Source organism: Scyliorhinus canicula, chromosome 10 (assembly GCF_902713615.1).
Source record: "Scyliorhinus canicula chromosome 10, sScyCan1.1, whole genome shotgun sequence".
NCBI classification, from domain to species: domain Eukaryota; kingdom Metazoa; phylum Chordata; class Chondrichthyes; order Carcharhiniformes; family Scyliorhinidae; genus Scyliorhinus; species Scyliorhinus canicula.
The window spans coordinates 71,824,760-71,838,243 of record NC_052155.1 but is presented as its reverse complement, the minus strand read 5'-3'; positions in this window follow the sequence as shown (position 1 = coordinate 71,838,243).

Genomic DNA, 13,484 nt, shown 5'->3' with positions numbered 1-13,484 from the left:
AGACCCAATTCCAGAAGCTCAGAATATCCAGATCCTCTACTCATGGCTGAGCTCCAATGTTTTTCTGCTTATCCAGGATGCGCCGACCTACGATGAAGCCATGGCGCAACTGAAAGAGAACTAAGTCCAGTGGACGAACATGCTCTTCGCCAGACACATACTCTCTATTCGTGGTCAGCTCCCTGGTGAGTCCATAGAAGATTTCTGGCGTGCTTTAATTCCCCTGGTCAGAGACTGTGACTGTCAGGCCGTCATGGCCACAGAACATTCGAACCTCCTCATGCGGAACGCTTTCGTCATGGGGGTAGGGTCAGACCACATCCGCCAGCGACTTTTAGCGGGGGGCCACGCGCGACCTCCCGGAAACCAAAATGCTGGTGCTATCAATGACCATCGCCTCCCGCAATATCCAGGCCTACAACCCCGGCCGCACGGCCCACTCCTCCTACGTATCGTGGACTCCACAGACGGCCGCCTCCCCAGGGACCCCACTCAGCCATTCCTACGCCTGTGCCACGCGCCAGCCAGCCAACCACGTGGACCCCAGATGTTACTTCTGTGAGCAGCAAAAACACTCCCGCCAACGCTGCCCGGCCCACAGCGCCCTTTGCAAGGCCTGCGGCAAGAAGGGGCACTTCGCTGCGCTGTGCCAGGCCCGCTCAGTCGCCGCTATTGCACCGACCCCCGCCCCCCCGCGTACGGGCAGTGGGCGCCGCCATCTTCCCCTCCTCGGACCACACGCGGCCAGTGGGCGCCGCCATCTTTTTCAACCCCTGCCATGTGCGGCCCGTGGGTGCCGCCATCTTGTCCACCTCAGGATCTTCAGGCGCCGCCATCTTGTCTCCCCCACGGCACATGGGCGCCACCATCGTACCAGGACTCGTGCCCCCCGGGCACCCCATCGTCCGACACCAGCGACGACCAGCCGCGACTCCCCTCGGTCACAATTGACCAGTCTCGCCCGCACAATCCATCGCCTCAACAAGTGTGAAGATCGATGGGCACGAGATCTCCTGTCTGCTGGACTCCGGGAGCACCAAAAGCTTCATTCATCCCGATACGGTAAGGCGCTGCGCTCTCTTGTGGTACACCCCGCCAATCAGAGAATCTCCCTGGCCTCCGGGTCCCACTCCGTGGTGATCCGGGGGTACTGTATAGCCACGCTCATGGTCCAGGGCGTAGAATTCAGTGGCTTCCGCCTCTACGTCCTCCCCAACCTCTGTGCTGCTCTGCCACTCGGCCTGGACTTCCAGTGTAACCTCCAGAGCCTAACATTGAAACTCGGCGGGCCCCTACCACCCCTTACTATGTGCGGCCTCGTGACCCACCTTCCCTATTTGCAAACTTAACTCCGGATTGCAAACCCGTCACCACCAGGAGCAGACGGTACAGCACCCAGGACAGGACCTCCATCAGGTGCGAGGTCCAGCGGCTGCCAGGTCTGTGCGGAGTGCAAACCGCGCCGGACCGCGCACGCCTGGTGAAGGCCTCCCGCCCCTTTTAACGCCCCTCCCCTTCACCGACCGTAACGCGTATTTCCTCAGTGTGGTCGATGAGTACTCCAGATTCCCCTTCGCCAACCCATGCCCTGACATGACGTCTGCCACCGTCATCAACATCTTCAACACAATCTTCGCTCTTTTCGGCTTCCCCGCCTACATCCACAGCGACAGGGGATCCTCATTCGTGAGCGATGAGCTGCGTCGATTCCTGCTCAGCAGGGGTATCACCTCCAGCAGGACGACCAGCTATAACACCCGGGAAAACAGGCAGGTGGAGAAGGAGAATGGGATAGTCTGGAGGGCCATCCAGCTGGCCCTATGGTCCAGAAATTTCCCGTCCTCCCGCTGACAGGAGGTCCTCCCCGATGCACTGCACTCCATTCGTTCGCTCCTATGCACTGCGACTAACGACACACCCCATGAACGTCTCTTTGCCTTCCCCAGGAATTCCACATCCGGGGTGTCGCTCCCGACTTGGCTCGCAGCTCCAGGACCCGTACTCCTCCGTAAGCATGTACGATTCCACAAGGCGGACCCGTTGGTGGAACGGGTGCAGTTACTCCATGCTCACCCCCAGTATGCCTATGTAGCATACCCCGACGGCCGCCAGGATACTGTCTCCCTCAGGGACCTGACACCAGCAGGTTCCCCACACGCATACACCCCTCCGGCCCAGCGCCACCCTCCCCTCCCCCCGCGCACCCAGCAGCAATCCCCCCAAGACCATCAGTCCTCCCCCTGCCCACGCCCAAGGATGAGGAGGATTTTGGCACACTCCCGGAGTCACTGAGGACCAGACCGACACCGGAATCGACGCCACCATTGCGTCGCTCCCAATGTCACATCAAGGCCCCGGACCGGCTAAACCTGTAATTGGTTCGGGACTGTTAAAGCACCTTGTACTGGACTCCAACATTTTTTTTGCCTCTGTATATTAAAATTTGTTCTGTATATAGTTCTCCGCCACCCCCGCCAGACTCAATTTTAACAGGGGGTGAATGTGGTAATAACCACTGCTGTATATATTAGGAGGTGTGTGGTAAGACCCTGTACTACAGGTACGGGGGTAGTCCCTGCCTGCTGCCTCCGCCCATAGGCGGAGTATAAATATGTGTGTTCCTCGTACAGCAGCCATTTCGCCAGCTGCTGTAGGAGGCCAAACATCTTAGTGTTTTCTAGAGATTGGACATTAGATAGGAGTAAGCTCGGCAGAGGGGCTTTGGGGCCGCATTGTTTCACTCTCACCTGCATGATTTCCACGTTTCCTGGAGTGACGGTTTCTTTTCGAGCCTGGGAGATGGTGAGAGTATGCAGTGTTTAGGGGATAGTTGTGTCTAATGAGGTTATTCACACTGGTCGGTGTGTGGATGGAGGAGGTATTGCCTTTCTTGTGGTTCCTGCGTCGGTAGGTGAGTCTGCACGGTCGAGCGTTCCGGGTTGCTGTCGGGCTGCGGTTTGTCTTCACAGGTCGGTGGATGTCCAGACCATGCTCCAGCGTGGATGGGTTGAAGGCCGGTAAGTGGATGATGTCTCTGGGATCGCAGTTGCGGATGAGGCATTGGCCGGGTCCGTGTGCTGGGGTCCGCAGCGTCCTTTCCAGATCGCGGTCTTCCTTCAGAGGACGGAGGATATCTAGACCTGCAAGTAAATTTAAAAGAGCTGTATTAGTGATTGTTAGGCTGTGGGAGTTGAGTTTTAGGAGTTTGGGGTGACTGTAGAGGGAGTGTAGCCACCTGGGGTGGCCACTTCCTGATTCCAAAATGGAGGCCCACAAAGAACACAGGGAAAATTGGCCAGGCACAAGAAAACAAGCAGGTGCAAGGTTTCCTGTGTATTAAGACTTGCAGAACCCAGACAGAACCAAAACCAGTAGCCATCTACATGTTAATGAGCAATCCCCAGAAACAATTAGAAACATTGAAGCAATCGGGACCAAACCAGACTCCCCGGCGCCAGCGGGAGCCAGGACAAAGGAAGGCCAACGGACACATAGGAACCGCCCAGCGATCAGGGAACAGCTCCATTATTGGAGAAATCGATTGAAACGATTGGGACATGGTCCAATTAATTGGGACCAGGTCCGGGGTCCACCCAAAAGGGCGCGAAACCCCTGGGGACTATAAAGTAGAGTCCCCAAGTTAAGTTCGTCCTCCTTGGCAGCTCTCAAAGAACTCTTGACCGTGACTCTCAACAAGGAGAGACCTGCCCAGCAGCTGCACCAACCAAGTAAGTTTCCAGTCAACGCACACTACGAGATAGGCGCTCCTAGCTACTATTCCATACCAGCTTGAAACTTGCAGCCTTGGAACCGAACAAGGCCATTGTTCCCCTGACCTGGTGGGCCATTCCAAAAGCTAAGTATAGGCCTTTAGTGTTAGTGATAGTCTAGTAAGTAGAGTTTTATGCATGAGTAGTGATCGACTGTGTGTATAATAAATGTGTTTTGATTTGAAACTTACTAACTAGTGTATTGAGTTATTGATCGGCACTTGGCTTTGAACCTCGTGGTGGTATCAGAAAGATACCTGGCGACTCTAGAGCAAAGGTTATTAAAACAGAGCAATTAAGTAAAAGCAAAACAGGCAACAGGGGGGACTGGAAGGAGTGCTTGGGGCCTGCGGGAGGTTGCAGCTCTCCGGTTCAGTGGGGCTGGGAGCTGTGGGGGGGGGGGGGGGGGGCTGCAGCTGATGCGATGCTGGTCTGGTCGTTGGAGAGCAGCAGAGTGGAGGTCCTGGCATCCAGGACGTTTTCCTGATCTCTGGTAGCCTCTGTAGTGGTCGGCTGCTCCAAGTCGATTTCAGGTCGTCAGTTTCAGGTGTCTCCAGGGTCCTAAAGATTGCTAAATCTGTAAGTAATTGAATTTAAAAGAGTTAGAATGAAGTTTTAGAAGCATAGAACGAGAGTAAAAGATAGAATTGAAATGAAAATCACTTATTGTCACGAGTAGGCTTCAATGAAGTTACTGTGAAAAGCCCCTAGTCGCCACATTCTGGCTCCTGTTCGGGGAGGCTGGTACAGGAATTGAACCGTGCTGTTGGCCTGCCTTGGTCTGCTTTAAAAGCCAGTGATTTAGCTCAGTGTGCTAAACCAGCCCCTAATTAGAGGGTATGTGTATGCTGGGCACAGCTTGCAAAAGTCGACTTGCTCCGGCGCCATCTTGAAATCAAAACATCAAAATTAACAGTCAACAGATTAACTGTTTGTGGTGAATGTATTATATCAATAATCCACCATTGTATTTGTATCTGTGCTGTTGCCCTTGTATTTGGATCTGTGCTATGCTGTTGCCCTTGTGGGGTTCTCCTATGGGCCATTGTATAGCATTATCCATAGGGGAACATGTTGGGGCATGTATGGGCTCCGCCCATGGCTCCTCCCCTTGAAGGAAGGTATAAAGAGCAGTCGACCTGGAAGCGGTTCTCAGTATTGGTTCAGTCACAGGCAGGCACTGTTCTAAGTTGATTAAAGCCACAGTTTACTTCTACTCATGTCTCGAGTGAATTGATGGTCGCATCAATGTTAATTCATGTTAACCTAGGTTAATTCATGTTGACCTCATGTTAATTCTGGATGTTAGTGTACAAGGGGATATTGCTGACATTTGTGTAGTAAAATTTCTTACGATTGTTTGAAATCATGAAATCATGTGGCTTTACTAAACAAAGGTTCTGGATCCCTAATGGATCATAACAACATTTGGGGCCTTGTCCAGGATTGTACCTAAGTTTGGTAGTCAGGATCATAACATATAGGATGTGATCTTCCTAAAGGAGAACAAAGTCCCCAAACAGTGCTCGCCCAGGGTCTCTGAGGTGAAGGGGTTGAATCCCAAAGCCTCAGGTACCACAGGAATCTGCACATTAGAGTGAGGCTGACTGCCTCACTCTAATATGCAGATTTGCCAAAAAGTGATCCAGTCCATTGTGGGCGGGATTCACCTCATGTCTCGCGAGATTGCATTGAATCTTGGGAGGCGTTGCAAGCCGTGTAGATCCCGGGAGCAGGCTTTCAATGGCCACAAAGCGCCACGGCAAGCTGCTTTTGTGGTGCAGTGTGGCCATAAGATCATGCCCATCACATCTCAAAGAGTTTTACAACAAATGAAGTACTTGTGTAATGTCGGAAATATGGCAGTCAATTTACTCATAGCAAAGTCCCACAAACAGCAATGTGCTGATGACCAGATAATCTGCTTTAATGATGTTGATTGAGGGATAAATATTGACCAGGGCACTGGGGAGAGTGTAATAAGTCCACAAAGGCAGGCATCCCTTCAACAGAATCCCTTTATTAACAAAACCAACAGAAGTACGACCAAGTGCATTCAGATTGCTATCTACAATGGGAATGCAGAGGATCTGCCACTCCCTGTTATATACAATGTAGCGGTTCCCTGATTGGCCCACTAATCAGGGGACTCGTATTCCAATTGGCTAATCTCAAAGACCTGGTCTAAGTCATTACAGAGAGCTGCCCTGCACGTCCTTAAAAACTTAGTTCCTTCACAGCCACCTCAGCAGATGACCCAATTTAAGTCTTATTTAGAAACGACAAATTGAATGGTGTAGCACTTCTTCTGCAATGCACTAGGATATGTCCTCAAATCTCTGGAGTGGGATCGGAATCGCCAACTTTTTGATTCAGAAGCAATGCCAAAACATCCTCAATCTTCAAGCTCACTATTGACCCCCTTCACTGTACATGTAAGTGTGCTGAAGGTTGCAAAAATGGTGATCATGGTGCTGCATTATGTGTGGATATTAGTTGTTGCTTTGGACAGGGAGAGGGCCTCAACTTCAGATCTCCACACCTTTCCCAATCAATTATTTTCAAACTGGCCTTCTTGAAGGGATCGGAGATTTGTATTGGCTGAGTCCTGTGCTGGGATAGCAGTTTTTGATTTTCTTTAATGGAAGGATTTGCAATCTTTTTGGAGCTTGGAACCAGTATATGTGCAAACCCAGTGACTGGCCAAAGGGCATTTTCTTGTGCAAGTAGAAGATAAGGATTGATACACTAAATCTACATCGAGTGTTGGCAATATCGGCTGACTAGAGGGGTTTCATGTGTCTGTACCAAGGCATCACTGTGTGCAATTCCAATCTATGCCCCCAATCGTTTATATATGTGAATATCTCAATGCTTTGAAACCAACAGATCTAAGCACCAGGAAATGAAATGAAATGAAAATCGCTTATTGTCACGAGTAGGCTTCAATGAAGTTACTGTGAAAAGCCCCTAGTCGCCATAGTCCAGCACCTGTTCGGGGAGGCTGGTTTGGGAATTGAACCGTGCTCTGGCCTGACTTAGTCTGCTTTAAAAGCCAGCGACTTAGCCCAGTGTGCTAAGACAACAATGTTAGCAGCTGCACTTCTTAAACACTGGGTTCAACCATATTGCTGAATCATTAGACTTCCCTGCATCGTAAGGGCAAAAATGCGAATGTTCGCTGATGATTGCACAGTGTTCAGTTCCATTTGTAAGTCCTTACATGTTGAAGCAGCCTGTATTTATGAAACAGCTAAAGATGGTTGGGCTTTGGACATTACCCTAAAGAACTCCTGCAGTGATGTCCTGAGGTGAAGTTATTGATCTCCAAAAATTACCATCTGCGGAATTCACCGTCGGCGGTATCCTCCGGTTCGCCAGCAGCGCACCCACGCGTGGGGTGGTCCACAATGGGAAACCCCATTGGCCAGCTGCAGGAACGGAGAATCCCACTGCTGGCTGGAGCGCGCTGGGCAGGAAAATGCGGCTTGCGGACCGGAGAGCCCTGCCCCACCATCATATCTTTCTTTGTGCTGGGTATGACTGAAACCAGGGAAGAGTTTTCATCCTGGGCAGCACAGTGGCATAGTGGTAAGCACTGTTGCCTCATGCACCGAGGTCCCAGGTTCAATCCCAACCCTGGGTCACTGTCTGTGCGGAGTCTGCATGTTTCCCCGTGTCTGTGTGTGTTTCCTCCGGGTGCTCCGGTTTCCTCCCACAGTCCAAAGATGTGCAGGGTTAGGTGGATTGGCCATGCTAAATTGCCCTTAGGTTAGGTGGGGTTACTGGGTTACGGGGTATGGTGGAGGTGTGGGCTTCAGTGGGGTCCTCTTTCCAAGAGCTGGTGCAGATTCGATAGGCCGAATGGCCTCCTTCTGCACTGTTAGTTCTATGATCTATGTACAGGGTGGGTGGATTGGCTAGGCTAAATTGCCCATAATTGGAAAAAATGAATTGTATTCTCTAAATTTATATTTAAAAGAAAGATTTCATCCTGATTACCACTGACTGCAGTTTTGCTGGGATTTCCTGTGGCCACACTCAAGTGCTAGCCTGATATCAAGGGCAGTCACTCTAACATCAGTGAACAGTTTATTGCCGTGTATGTGCCACTTGACAGCACTGTTGACAACACTTTCTATCACTTTACCAAGCAGACTGAAGGGGTGGTAATTGGTAGAATTTGATTTGACTTGTCCTGCAGGCGGAACACACACTGGAAATTTTCCACATTTCCAACTGGATGCCAATGTTTTAACTGTACCTGGCCAGTTCTGGAGCACAAGTCTTCACTACTGCTGCTGGGATGCTGTCAGGGGACAACCACTGTACTAATTGGGATAGATTCAGAAGTTTGCTCAAACTTGGGCATTGCCATACTGAGTTGCTATGGACCATTAAGAGCAGCAGAATTGTAATCAACAACAATCTGTAGCCTTGTGTCTTTGCTATATTATCATAGATTATACAGTGCAGAAGGAGGCCATTCGGCCCATCGAGTCTGCATCGGCTCTTGGAAAGAGCACCCTACCCAAGGTCAACACCACCACCCTATCCCCATAAACCAGTAACCCCACCCAACACTAAGGGCAATTTTGGACACTAAGGGCAATTTATCATGGCCAATCCACCTAACTTGCACATCTTTGGACTGTGGGAGGAAACCGGAGCACCCAGAGGAAAACCACACACACACGGGGAGGATGTGCAGACTCCGCACAGACAGTGACCCAAGCCGGGAATCGAACCTGGGACCCCGGAGCTGTGAAGCAACTGTGCTAACCACTGTGCTACCTTGCTACCCCACGCTTTCCAGCCCCTTTGCTTTTATCAAGTGGAGTGAAACAAACAAGCTGAATATTGGCACCTGGGATCTCATGAGGAAGTTGAGATGACTATCGCATTTGGATCTTTTGAGCGAAGATGGTTGCAAATGCTTGAGCCTTGTATTTTGCACTGATGTGTTTGACTTCCCCATTTGGAACATTTCCAGTTTAATAGTCCACCAACATTCAAGACTGGATGTGACTGGACTACATATAGACCTTTGGTCTGATCCATTGGTTGTGGGATAATTTATCACTGTCTATTTCTTGCTACTTCCACTGTTTGGCATTTTGTTGCTTCCCCAGGTGCATATCCAATCTTATGCCTGGTGCTGTCCCTGGCATACTCTCCTGCATTCTCCATTGAGCCAGGATTGATCCCCTGGCTTGATGATAGCGATAGAGTGAGCGATATGCAGGCCATGAGGTTACAGATTGTGGTTGAATATAATTATGCTGATCTTGACAGTGCACAATACCTTAGTACGACAATGCCCAAGTTTGAGAAAATGTATGAATCTATCCCATTTAGCACAGTGGTTATGCCACACAACAAGGATAATGATATCCTCAGTATGAAAGTGGGACTTTGTTGCCATAAGGAATGTTCAGTGGTCAGTCCTCCAATATTGTCAGAGAAAGGTGCATCCACTTCAGGTGGATTGGTGGCCCTGATGTCAAGTAGGGTTTTACATCTTGTTCGCTGCTTCACCAGCTACAATAGAACCAGTCTAGAAGATAACGCATGCAGTAAGACATGGATAGCATTCAGGCTTGTGTTGAGAAGTGGTAAGTAATATTTGCACCATATACGTGTCAGGCAACTATCTTCAACAAGTCAGAGTCTAACAATTTATTTTTGACATTTAACAGCATCTGGGGCGCGGTTCTCCGACCCCCACGCCGGATGGGAGAATCGCGGGAGTGCCGGGCGATTCCTGCCATGCCGCACTGGCACCCGCACGCGATTCTCCCACTCCCCCCCAAAACGGCGTGCCGTGTTTTACAACAGGCCGCTCGGAGAATCGCCGCTCGCCATTTCTAACGGTCGAGGGGCGATTCTCCGGCCCGGATGGGCCGAGCGGCCTGCCCAATTCGACCGGTTCACACCGGCGCCAACCACACCTGGCCGCTGCCGGCGTGAACATCTTGCGAACGCTGCGTGTGCGGCCTGTGTTGGGGGGGAGGGAGGATCGAGCACCAGGGGGGTGCTCAGTGGGGGTCTGGCCCGCGATCGGTGCCCACCGATCGTCGGGCCGGCGTCTTTAAAAGACGCACTCTTTTCCCTCCGCCGCCCCGCAAGATCCATCCGACATGTCTTGCGGGGCGCCCGCGGGGAGGACGGCAACCGCGCATGCGCGGGTTGGCGCTGGCCAACCTGCGCATGCGCGGGTGATGTCATTTAAACGCCGCCGGCCGCGTCATTTACACGGCGCCACTTTGACGTGGGCGCCAAGGCCTGGCACGAGTAAATGACGCGGCGCCGCTCCTAGCCCCCTGGGGGTGGGAGAATGGGGCGCAAGGAGCGGCCTCCGACGCCGGAGTGAAACACTTCGTTTTTCACTCCGGCGTCTGCACTTTTTCTCCCTTTGGGAGAATTTTGCCCCTGAAATCCCCCATCAACAATATCCTAGGCATCAACAGCGACCAGGAACTTATCTAAACCATAAGAGTAGGTTGGAGGCTGGGTACTCTGCAGAAAGTAATTCACCTTTTGACTCCCCAAAGCCTGTCCAGCAGCTATAACACACACATCGGGAATATGATGTAAAATTGCAATGACATGATTAAGGTGTGGAATGTCTCTCTTCGTCCCTCCTGGTGAAATGTGGAAATTGTGTGTGTTGCGGGAGTCTGGCAGTTTATTGTTAAATCCCATTCTTTATGTATAGAGTGCCAGTTTTTTTTTAAAAATCCAACCATGAAAAGAAAAATAGAAATGGGACGGGATTCTCTGTCCTGCCGCACCTGTTTTCCGGTGCAACAGATCCCGTCACAGCGGGATCTTCCGTCCCCGAAGCAGGCCAATGGGATTTCCCATTGTTGCCACCCCCACGCCAGCGGGAAATCCGTGGGTGAGATTGCGCTGCCGGTGAAGCGGAAGATCCTGCTGACGGAGAATCCCAGCCATTCAAAAAGCACATATTCATAAGAATTGATAGTATCTAAGTCTATTGTTGCTACCTGGGGTCTAACCTAAATAGAACAATAGAACATTACAGCGCAGTACAGGCCCTTCGGCCCTCGATGTTGCGCCGACCTGTGAAACCACTCTAAAGCCCATCTACACTATTCCCTTATCATCCATATGTTTATCCAATGACCATTTAAATGCCCTTAATGTTGGCAAGTCCACTACTGTTGCATATAATATACATTAATATACACCTGTCGGTCAAAATTCCTGTCTCATTAGTCAATTTGGTTCCATTTTGTTCAGAATTCCCTGCAGTGGTGTGTTGACAGGGATTCATTTTAAATTTACAGTTAAAACGATCTCAAACCATTTTAAGTTGGAGATGAGGAAGTTATGTTATTGTTTCTCATTCACGTCACACTTCAGGTGATTATTGTCCAGATCTTTCATTTTCACTCAGAGCACTGAATTTGTGGAAGATTGTGTCAGTTTTCTTGATATTGCCACCATGTCATCTTGTTTTTAAATCCTCACTTGTGTAAATTTAAGACAATAACAGCATCCTCAGCATTTAGCATCTATCGGGGGCAGTCTAACCTGAATCCATCTGAAAACCGTACATATGCCTGTATCCCTGCTCAGACCATGACCTGAGCTCAACAACAGTCTTTAGTTTCTGCCATTTCATGTTTAGAAGAAAATGTTTGAAATTTGATCATTTGAGACATCATTTGACTGTATCCTGCCTTTCCCTATAAGATACAGGGTATATTTTTGTTCCATGTAATTTGTTGTGTCTGTGCAGATTGATCAAGGGTTTCATTTAAATATGATAATTAGTGGCACCATGCAAGGCAATTCTCTCAGTTGTGCATTCAATTCATTCATTCATTTGAAAAAGGCAGTGAGGATCAGGCTGGTTCAAGGAAGATAGAAAATTACTACTTCAAGGGGAACCGGCTGGACTTTTCATGCACTCTTTACAAAAACAAAATTGTTTAACAAAGTGAAATCTTAAGGTTGTTTTTGTTGAATGGGTTGGAGGCGACTTTCCATGGGGATTCTCTGAATCAACCATTGCAACTTTAGCAGACGTTTGGGCGGCACGGTAGCACAGTGTTACTTCACAGCACCAGGGCCCCAGGTTCGATTCTTGGCTTGGGTCACTGGCTGTGCAGAGTCTCCCCATATCTGTGTGGGTTTCCTCCGGGTGCTCAGGTTTCCTCCCACAAGTCCTGAAAGATGTGCTGTTAGGTAATTTGGACATTCTGAATTCTCCCTCTGTGTATCCGAACAGGCGCCGGAATGTGGCGACCAGTGGATTTTCACAGTAACTTCACTGCAGTGTTTTTTAAAAATAAATTTAGAGTACCCAATTAATTGTTTCCAATTCAGGGGCAATTTAGCGTAGTCAATCCACCTACCCTGCACATCTTTGGGCTGTGGGGGCGAAACCCACGCAAACACAGGGAGAATGTGCAAACTCCACACGGACAGTGACCCAGAGCTGGGATCAATCCTGGGACCTCGGCACCGTGAGGCAGCAGGGCTAACCCACTATGCAACCGTGTTGCCCTTTCATTGCAGTCTTAATGTAAGCCAACCTGTGACAATAATAAAGATTATTATTATAAGACACATTAAAACGTTAGCGAAACAACAAAAATAGGGTCACTTTCATTTTATATTTGATAGCAATGATTTTGATCGTTCCAATTAACTTTGGAAGATGGTAAATTTATTTTTGTATATTATGTTGAAGGAACAGGGAATGTACGGAGGGATGAAGGCAGGTTAATTTGTACATGATAACATATAAGTTAACTTGCAAATGGTAATGCCTACTTGCCAGTCAACAATCTTGGTGCCTTCGGTTTTAGATAATCCTCTACACCTGTGCTTTTTGAAGGAAAATTAAGAAAATGACCTCTTGGAACATAGGAACAGTAGTAAACCATTCAGCTCCTCAAGCCTCTCAGTTAGATTGTGGCTGATAAGAATATTAACTTAATTTCTCCATGGTGGTTCTGCAAACCTTGTCTAACAAAACGTCCATCCATCTCAGTTTTGACATTTTCAATTGTCCTAACAGTTAGCCTAACTTCAACGGCTTTTCAGTGAAGAGAGTTTGATTTCCTTTGCCCTTCTGTGTGAAGAGGCGCTTCCCCACATCACCCCCGAGTTGGTTAAACTCTTCAGTCCTGGCTCATGATACCATGAAAGGAAGGGTAAAGCAACAAGAAGTGTAATGATTAATAGGAGCCATAGCAGCAGGTCAGCATATGAGGAGAAGGTAGAGGTTATTAGGATAAACAGGCAGGGCCAATCTAACGACTAGAGAGGGGAAATGAAACATAAAGAATCAATGTGTAAGGTGACTGTGGGAGTTAAAGTTGAGCATGATGCTGAGTTTATCAGAGATTAATAAAGGAGGTCAGCGTAGTGCACAAGAAAATCCTGCAAGGGAAAGACAAATCAGTAGGACATACTTAAAAACCTTGGATCTAAATGCATGCAGTATTTGGAATAAGGTCAATGACCTGACAGCACAAATAGAGACAAATGGGTATGATTTGGTGGGGATTACTGAAACATGGTTGTAGGAGGACCGAGACTCTGAGCTGAATGTTCAAGGGTACTCAGTATTCTGAAAGGATAGAAAGAATGGAACAGGAGGTGAATTGCTTTATTGGTTAAAGATGACATCAAGGCTGAATTAAATTATATAAAAAACAAGGGAAAAAACTCCTT